This window comes from Cololabis saira, chromosome 17 (assembly GCF_033807715.1).
Source record: "Cololabis saira isolate AMF1-May2022 chromosome 17, fColSai1.1, whole genome shotgun sequence".
NCBI lineage: Eukaryota > Metazoa > Chordata > Actinopteri > Beloniformes > Belonidae > Cololabis > Cololabis saira.
The window spans coordinates 39,146,301-39,156,047 of record NC_084603.1 but is presented as its reverse complement, the minus strand read 5'-3'; positions in this window follow the sequence as shown (position 1 = coordinate 39,156,047).

Genomic DNA, 9,747 nt, shown 5'->3' with positions numbered 1-9,747 from the left:
ACTAGGGGAGTTTTTACCTGCCATTGATTATGTAATAATTGCTCGGGGGTTTATGTTCTGGTCTCTGGAAAGATCCTAGAGACAACTTCTGTTGTATTAGACGCTATATAAACAAAACTGAATTGAATTCAGTTAAATAAATCAGTGTAAATAATGAATAATATTCATAATGTAAACATAAATGCCTCTTGTGTAAACTCAGTATATATATATGTTTGTGGCTTACAGTCCTGCACTACTTTTTTCTAATTCTGGATGTAATTTTTTTTTTTCTTCGCACAATTTTTTATTTCCACCGCAATGTATAATAATAATAATGACTTGGTTTTATATAGCGCCCTTCAAGGCACCCAGAGCGCTTTACACAGACCATTATTCATACACATTCAAACGGGGCAAGGTGGGTAAGGTGTCTTGCCCAAGGACACTACGACAGCAAACTGGGACAGAGCGGGATTAGAACCGCCAACCTTCCGATCATTGGACAACCCGCTCTACCACCTGAGCTACTGCCGCCCCAATATTACAATATATACTGTCTATATCTTGTAATTATATATATCTTTTACTTTTTTACTTTTTACTTTTTAACCCCCTTCCCTGCATGTGTGTGTGTGTTAAGTGTACTGCTGCTAACACGTGAGTTTCCCCATTGGAGTAATAAAGGACTATCTTATCTTATCTTAATTGTGATAGCTGGATATTTAAAACATTTAAAGGAGCATGAGGCTCCTTTTAAGAAATGAGACTCTCTAGCGCCACCCTTCACCACGACGGCCGTCGGGAGTACTGCAGCCAACAGAGAAGCCGGCACGGGAGAACGGGGAGAACGTGCATGCAGCGTCATGTGACGTCACATCGCGGGAAATTCGGGACCGAATTGCAGCACATTTTGCAGCACACAGCCTGTTCAAGGCAACGGAGAGATACACTAGAGGGCTCATTCTTTTGGGTTTGGAACACTTCATCTGACATTATTACTAGAAAACTTAAAACATATACAAATTTTTTTCATAAATTCTGCCTCAATCTGGCCTCAAGCTCCTTTAAGGTCCATTTTCATAAATAATTTCTTCAACACAACGAGACATGTATCACACCTCACAACCTGGTTTGTTGGTATTTACTATCCTTTATACCCACGGAGAGGGCTGCCTCTAAATTATAGAGCAACAGAATAATCCATATTTTCAGTGTATTATTTACTCAGCGGGATCATTACGGTGTGGAAACACATACTGATGAGTCAATGAGCACTGACAGCTGACTGGATTAGTCCTGTCACGTTTCATGGTTTACTGGTCCAGGTCCTGTACGCCTCACGCTTGATCAATGGGCACTTTTTATGTGTTAACGTTCCTGTGTTTCCACAAAGCCCTCTCAGTGCTGCCGGATCCGTGCTCAGGAAACCTGCTGCTAATGATCCATGCGGAAGCCCCGTCTCTGCCCTCCAGTGTTGTTGTGGTGGCTATTTTTGTAGGAATAAAATAACGTGTGGGTATTTCTCTGATCTACAGCTCTAGCCATCTTCAACAATAACTCTTACAGTCACTTCTAAGCTCATTTAAAACCTGAGGTATATCATGCGCCTGTAGCTACAGCAGTAACATTACAACGCTTACTTTACTTTAACGGCTAGTAGTTTGTCAGATTTTAGTTGGTGATGCAGTGTTTTAATTCAGAGTATTAAGGTTGTTCTCTCATGTCTTGTTGGTCTGATTGAGTGGTCACTGAAGTGTCATTTACTCACTCATCACTCATCTTCTTCCGCTTATCCGTTCCCGGGTCGCTGGGGCAGCAGCCTCAGCAGAGATGCCCAGACTTCCTTCACCCCAGACACTTCCTCCAGTTCTTCTTCCAGCTCTTCCTCCAGCTCTTCCTCCAGCTCTTCCGGGGGGAGTCCGAGGAGTTCCCAGGCCAGCCGAGAATAGTCTCTCCAGCGTGTCCTGGGTCTTCCCTGGGGTCTCCTCCCGGTGGGACATGCCTGGAACACCTCCCTAGGGAGGAGGGACATGCCTGGAACACCTCCCTAGGGAGGAGGGACATGCCTGGAACATCTCCATAGGGAGGAGGGACATGCCTGGAATACCTCCCTAGGGAGGAGGGACATGCCTGGAACACCTTCCTAGGGAGGCGTCCAGGAGGATTCGGTACAGATGCCCAAGCCACCTCATCTGACTCCTCTCAATGTGAAGGAGCAGCGGCTCGACTCCTCCCGGGTGACCGAAATCCTCACCCTATCTCTAAGGGACGGTCCAGCCACCCTGCGGAGGAAACTCATCTCTAAGGGAGTCCAGTCACCCTGCGGAGGAAACTCATCTCTAAGGGAGCGTCCAGCCACCCTGCGGAGGAAACTCATCTCTAAGGGAGCGTCCAGTCACCCTGCGGAGGAAACTCATCTCGGCCGCTTGTATCCGCGATCTTGTCCTTTCGGTCACTACCCAAAGTTCATGACCATAGGTGAGGGTAGGTGTAGCGGGACCGGTCGCGGGGTCGTCCCTCGTCCCTCGGCCTGACCGCCGAGGAAGCCGCTCTCGGGGCCGGGCCCATGGTGGCCTCGGGCCAAACGGTGTGTCCAGGACCACCCCCTCCTCCGTGACGCGGCCCCGCGCCAGCTGCCGGTCCGCCTCCAGGACCGCCTCCTCCTTCACGCCGCCCTGCTGGTCCGCCCCTGGGACCGCCTCCTCCACGGCGCAGCCCTTCTCTGGAGCTGGTGTGTCCAGGACCGCCTCCTCCATCCCGGCGCCCTGCTGGTCCGCCTCCACCTCTGCAGCCGCCTCCGACTCCCCCTCCGCCTCCGCCTCCGACCTCCTCTCCGACTCCGCCTCCGCCTCCGTCCCAGGAGCTGTCGCCTGGCGGCCCACAGCTTCTGCCTCCCGGCCTCTCAGCTGCGGCGCCACCAGCGCTGCCGCGGCGAACCTCAGGCGTGGAGCCGGGGTGGGCCGCTCCGTTGGCCCCGCCGTCTCGGGAGCCGTCGCTTGGCGGCCCGCAGCTTCTGCCTCCTGGCCTGTCAGCTGCGGCGCCGCCAGCTCCTCCCGCGCTGCTGCGGCGAACCTCAAACGTGGCGCAGGGGTGGGTCGCTCCGCGGGCATCAGCGCCGCCAGCACAGCGAGCTGATGCTCGCCCTGGTCCCGAAGCACGGCTGCCAGGTCCGCCATGGCAAGGGCGAGCACCTCCAGGGCCCACTCCGTGCCCCCCATCCCGTCGGGCCCCGCGTTGGGCGCCAGTGTAGCACGGCGAGTGCCACGGGGCCCGACCGTCAGGATGGAGAGGACACGGAGTTTTGTGCTGAACCCTTTTAATTTCACCCAAATCACCGCCAACACGTGCACAAGCACATCAGCACCTTCACAGCAGACTCAACAGCTCCAGCTTCAGTCTTATAAGGCAGGCAGGGTGGAGAGCGGCAGCCACTCAGGCGGATGGGACACAGGTGCGTGTGTCCCATCAACCTCTCCACCCTGCCACAGTAGGTGCGTAGATTGACCGGTAAATCGAGAGCTTCGTCTTTCGACTCAGCTCCTTCTTCACCACGACGGTCGGTACATCGACCGCATAACTGCGGACGCTGCACCGATCCGTCTGTCAATCTCCCGCTCCATCGTTCCCTCACTCGTGAACAAGATCCCGAGATACTTGAACTCCTCCACCTGAGGCAGGACTTCTCCACCCACCCGGAGAAGGCATGCCACCCTTTCCCGATGGGGAACCATTTAATGTCAATAATTATGGTTTCAGACCAATCCAGACTACTGATTAGAGGGTGAAAATGAACTCATCACGCAAGCTCCGTTTAAAACTCCGTCATGACAACAGGATTCGGTATCCTTTATCTATTAAGTAAATTAATTTTTTTTTTTTTTTTGTCATTTACTTTTTATTGGTTTTGATTTTACATGTAAACAAACAAACAGTCAAACAATCAACATGAAGACCTATAAATCCGAACACAAGTATCAAGGCAAAAGCAAAAGCGTACATAAGGGGACTGGTAAACACCTCCAGAAAAAGGAAAAAAGTACGCACATAAAAAATATCCTGATATTCCAGTCTGAAATTACCTGAAGTCCGGTCTTGTGGGACAGATGTAATCCACTTTTGGCAATTATCAATAAATGCCTCTTTTTGTGTTCTTAAATTAAAAGTAATTCTCTCCATTACATAGATCATGTACACAATATCAATCCATTTATCTACACTAGGTGCCTCCCTCTTCAGCCATTTCTTTGTTATTGATTTCTTACAAGCCACCAGTAATATTCTCAGTAAATATTTATCTTTATTCCTCCATTCCAGTTCCTCTATATCCATCGAATATAACAAATTAAAGCGAAAAGTTATTTTTGTTGAAAACACAGTATCAAGAATTTGAAGTACTCACAACCAAAATGGGGTCACAACAGGGCAACATCAGAATATGTGATAGTGATTCGCCTCTTTGCTTCCGCAACAGCTCCAACATTCTGTCTGATTAGAATATTTTCTCTTTGGATATGGAGTGCAAAAATAGCGGATGACATTTTTCCATGTATATTCTCTCCAGAGTGGAGAATTTGTTTTTTCCATTGTTGTTTAAAAATGTCCTTCCATTTCTCCTGAGAGCTTATGATATTGCCTTAAATTAATATTATTTTTGATGGATGTGAAGTCAGTTTTGTACATTAAACAGTTGCTTTCATGAAGCCGTTGTGACTCCAGCCAGTTTACCTGCAGATCAGCGAATCCTTGTTGAGACCCTGCAGTCACGTTCAGCTTCAAACTCAGCGGCAGCTTGTCTCATGCTCGTGGTTAAATCAAAGATAAGTCATCCCACAGAGCAAATGATCTGTGGACTTTAAATCTGCCAAAACAGCCTTCAGTGGTTATTTGTTGAAAACGTGCATTTCTGGGTCCCGAGTTCAGTGAGGTTGGCAGGATCCACTTCTGGCTTCAACGTGATTGTGAGGCGTCAGACGTTCCTGTTAAGTTATTCACTTTCTGCAACACAGTGTTATTTCGGTAAAATACCTTTCACTCAGAATTTCTCTCCACACAGCTGTTTATTCTGGAACAACATCGACATGAGCAGATTTAAAGCAGACTGGTATGAACATGGTTTTATTTTCATCTGTGATTTTACGGATGGCCACGTACTTTAAACTTCATCACCAAACATATCAGCCACACGAAGAGGCGAAAGGAGGTGAACTCCTGTTGCTAGGGTTGCCAACCGTCCCTTGAAAAACGGATTTATAAACTAAAGTACACGTCCCGTATTGAACTGAAAAGGGACGCACTTTGTCCCATAATACTGTGTGAGTCAAAAAATAGTCATAAAATGCCAATGGAAAATGGCATTGAGCTGTTGAGTTCATAAGTTATTGTTTTCTGTTTTACTACAACTGTAGCTACAGTCATGGCCTTTGAGGCACAAATATGTTTACAAGTTTTCTACGGACTTTCCTGTTTGCACTTTTGTTATTGTACTAAAAATGTGCACTATTACAGAATGGATGTTCTGCTTTCTTTCTATGGTTTTATATTAATTTATACAATTTTAAGTTAAGCAGGACAGGTTTCTGTTTAGAAAGATACTTGTTTTATTCAGTTCATTTTGTTATTTTATATTAAAGTGAATTGCTGGATAATAATTTGTTTTCCATGTGTTCATGGCATTTAAAAATATGCATCTAATTCAATTCAGGTTGGAGTCAAATAGTTAAAAAATCGTTTCACTCACAAAAAAAGGGGCTAAATAAATTCACCACGCCAGGAAGGGTGAAGGCGGTCGGGTCAGTCGGCCCTGCAGATGAGGTGTCCCTGATTTATTTTACAGGGAGTTGGCAACCCTACTTGTTGCTCTGCTGCAACCAAGCCCAAACATCTCCAGTCCTCCAATGAGGAGCTGAACTTCCACATGGTGGAAACGAGGGCTCCAGCCTGACTGCCGCTTCTCCGAGAGCCATGTGATGTCTGTATTCACTGATTAATGCAGAAGTCTCTTGGCGTATTGTAACTGATGGACATAAACAGTATCCCTCCTTTCCATCCCTTATGTCATTTCATCAATGAATGTGGTTTTACTGCTATTTCAACATTTAGAGTCATCACCAGAAAAATAACACCAGAAAAATAACCTATTTGACAATTTTTACCCGTTTCAAGTAAATTTTCACTTGAAATAAGTAGAAAAATCTGCCAGTGGGACAAGATTTATCTTCTCATTACAAGCAAAAAAATCTTGTTCCACTAGCAGATTTTTCTACTTATTTCAAGTGAAAATTTACTTGAAACAGGTGAAAATTGTTGTTTTTTCCAGTGATGAGTCTTGTTTTAAGTGTAATGAGATTTTTTTTTTTTAATTCAAGATCTTTTTATAAAAATGTTCACAAAGTAAAACAGGTGAAATGCTGAATGTCAATTACAAATATTTTGAGGCATGTTAATCATAGCATACACCAGTGTACAAAATATAAAAAAACAATTAAACAGTATGAAAAAATATAAAATAGTAACAAAAACAAACTACAGACCAAACTAATCCCTCCCATGTCACTGCCAGATTACTAATCACAATATGAGGTCATTCTAACATCAAAAGCCTGCACTAGGAATACAAAAGAAATATGAAGTATAGTTCACAGGGTCTGGAATGCTTCTAGAAAGGGTCCCCACACTTTCTGGAACTTATTTGATTGCTGAAGCGAGTATCTAATTTTCTCCAGTTTTAAGCAGGACATGATGTCTTCCAGCCATTGTGCACGAGTAGGAGGGAAGGGATCCTTCCACCTGAACAGAATTGCCCGACGAGCCAAAAGGGAGGCAAAAGACAAAGTGTGCCCCTGTGCAGTGGTTAACTTCCTTCCTCCCTCCATGACCCCAAACAGGGCAGTCAGTGGGTTTGGTTCTAATCTGATTTTAAGCACCAGAGAGAGAGTATGAAATACTTCCATCCAGTATTTGTTTAGACATGGGCAGGACCAGTACATGTGGATGAGAGAGGCTTCTGCTACTTTACATCTTACACAGTATGGACTAATATCTGGGTACATGGAGGATAACTTTGCCTTGGAAATATGAGCCCTGTGTACCACTTTAAACTGAATTAAGCAGTGACGTGCGCACAGGGAGGTTGTATTAACCAGTTTGAGTATGGACTCCCAGGTATCCTCTGATAAGGGAAGCCCTAAGTCCTGCTCCCATGCTGCTTTGAGTTTATCTGAAGGGGCACTCCTAAGATCCAGCAACATGCCATAGAAAGACGAAATGAGCCCCTTTTTGAATGGGTCTGTGGCAAGAACTTTGTCAACTGTGGTCAAGCCTATCAATGCACCAGGGCTGGGTGTCTGGGAAAGAACAAAATGTCTAGCCTGAAGATACCTAAAGAAATGTGATTTTGGAAGGCCGAATTTACTACTTAACTGCTCAAAAGATGCCACGGTGCCGTCTATGAACATATCTCTAAAACGAATCATACCCCTCCTGTGCCATTCCTGGAAGGTGGGGTCCTCAAGGGATGGTTTGAAAAAGTGATTTGATGCAATGGGGCTAAGAAGAGAGAAGCTTTGAAAACCAAAAAACTTCGTAAATTGGGCCCATATTCTAAGAGAATGTTTAACCACTGGGTTTTTGATTGATTTAAGTGAAGGAAGTGGAAGTGAGGAGCCGAGTAGGGCAGGAATTGACAGGTCATCAGTTGGATGTAACTCCATCGCCACCCAGTCAGGGCGGTCAGCACCGTCGCAGTAGAAGGACCAGAATGCAAGGCAGCGCAGGTTAGCAGCCCAATAATAATAACGAAAGTTTGGGAGGGCCAGACCACCTGCAGACTTTATTTTTTGAAGGTGAGTCTTGTTCAAACGTGGCCGTTTACCCCGCCATAAGTATGAAGATATAACTGAGTCAAGGGACTGAAAAAAAGAGCCAGGAATAAAGAGTGGTAAGGTCTGGAAAAGGTACAAAAATTTAGGTAAGATGGTCATTTTAACTGAATTGATGCGACCCACAAGAGACATTGACAGGGGTGACCATTGTGTAAGGATTTGTTTGGTCTCATTTAACAATGAGATAAGATTCTCTTGGAGCAGGTCTTTGTGTTTCCTTGTCACAGATATGCCTAAATAGGAGAATTTGTCATTTACGATTTTAAAGGGAAAATTGGAAAGGTCTAAAGCATGCGATTCGAGATTGGTAGGGAAAAGCTCACTTTTGCTGAGATTCAGTTTATAGCCTGAGAGTTTCCCAAACTGACTGAGAAGTGACAGCGCAGGGGGTAATGAGGCCAGAGGGTGAGAGATGAAAAGCAAGAGGTCATCGGCATAAAGCGAGACCTTATGTTCCCTGCCACCTCTCCAGATACCGGACACATCCTCACAAGATCGGAGCGCTGTGGCAAGCGGTTCGATAGCCATGTCAAAAAGCATGGGACTAAGAGGGCACCCCTGACGGGTTCCACGATGCAGATTAAATGGTTTTGACCGTTGAGAGTTAGTACGAATTGAGGCTGTCGGGTACAAATAGAGAAGTTTAATCCACAGCGCAAAGTTCGGACCAAAACCAAACCTGTCCAGCACAGCAAAGAGATAATCACATTCCACGCGGTCGAATGCTTTCTCCGCATCCAGAGAGACAACGCATTCAGGGATAGCCTCAGAGGCAGAGTAGATAATATTGAACAGTCGCCTTGTGTTGAAGTAAGACTGCCTACCTTTAATGAAGCCAGTTTGGTCTTCAGATATAATTGTGGGGAGGGCATTCTCCAGCCTATGGGCTAGGACTTTAGCTAGGATTTTAGCATCCGTGTTTAAGAGGGAGATGGGCCTGTAGGAGGCGCATTCAGTAGGATCCTTCCCTTTTTTAGCTATGAGGGTGATACAGGCCTCTGAAAAAGAAGGAGGGAGGGAACCGTGGCTGAAGGATTCTGAAAGAACTGTAGATAGCAGTGGGGAAAGCAGAGTAGAAAATTTCTTTAGAAATTCCGCCGGGAAGCCATCAGGGCCAGGACATTTACCCGACTGCAGTGAAGAAATGGCTCGAGTTATCTCCATCAGGGATATCGGTTCTTCTAATGTCTTCCTTAGATCTGGTGAAAGACTGGGAATACTAAGACTATTTAAAAAGTCCGCAATCTCATCTCGATCAGTCTGAGATTCCGAGGTGTATAGCTGGGTATAAAAGTCCCTAAATGCTTCATTTATGAGTAAGTGATCTGTAGTTACATGGCCATTTGGTAAACGAATCTTAGAAATATTTTGTTTAGCCTTAGAGCCTTTAAGTTGGTTGGCTAATAATTTGTCAGATTTGTCTCCATAAACATAAAACCTGGTTTTACTTTTCAGAAGTGACTGTTCAATTGGGTGAGTGGTGAGCAGGTCAAATTTAGTTTTAAGTTCTAGACGCTTTTTGTAAAGATCTGGGGATTTAGTCCGAGAATATTCTTCATCGACCTCTTTGATTTGGCGGGCAAGGTCTGATCGCTCCCTATAAGATTTTTGCCTCACCCTAGCAGTGTAGGATATAATCTGTCCCCGGAGATAAGCCTTGAGGGAATCCCAGACAGTTAGACTAGACATTCCTGGAGTCATATTTGTGGATAGGAAAAAGGCTATTTCCGTTTCCATTAATTTAACAAAATTTCTGTCCGACAGCAAAGTTGAATTGAATCGCCACTGTCTGTCTCTTTGAGGTAAGTCAGGAAGGGACATGGTTAGGACCACAGGAGCGTGGTCGGAAATGACAATGCTCTGATAAGCACAGGAATGAACCAGG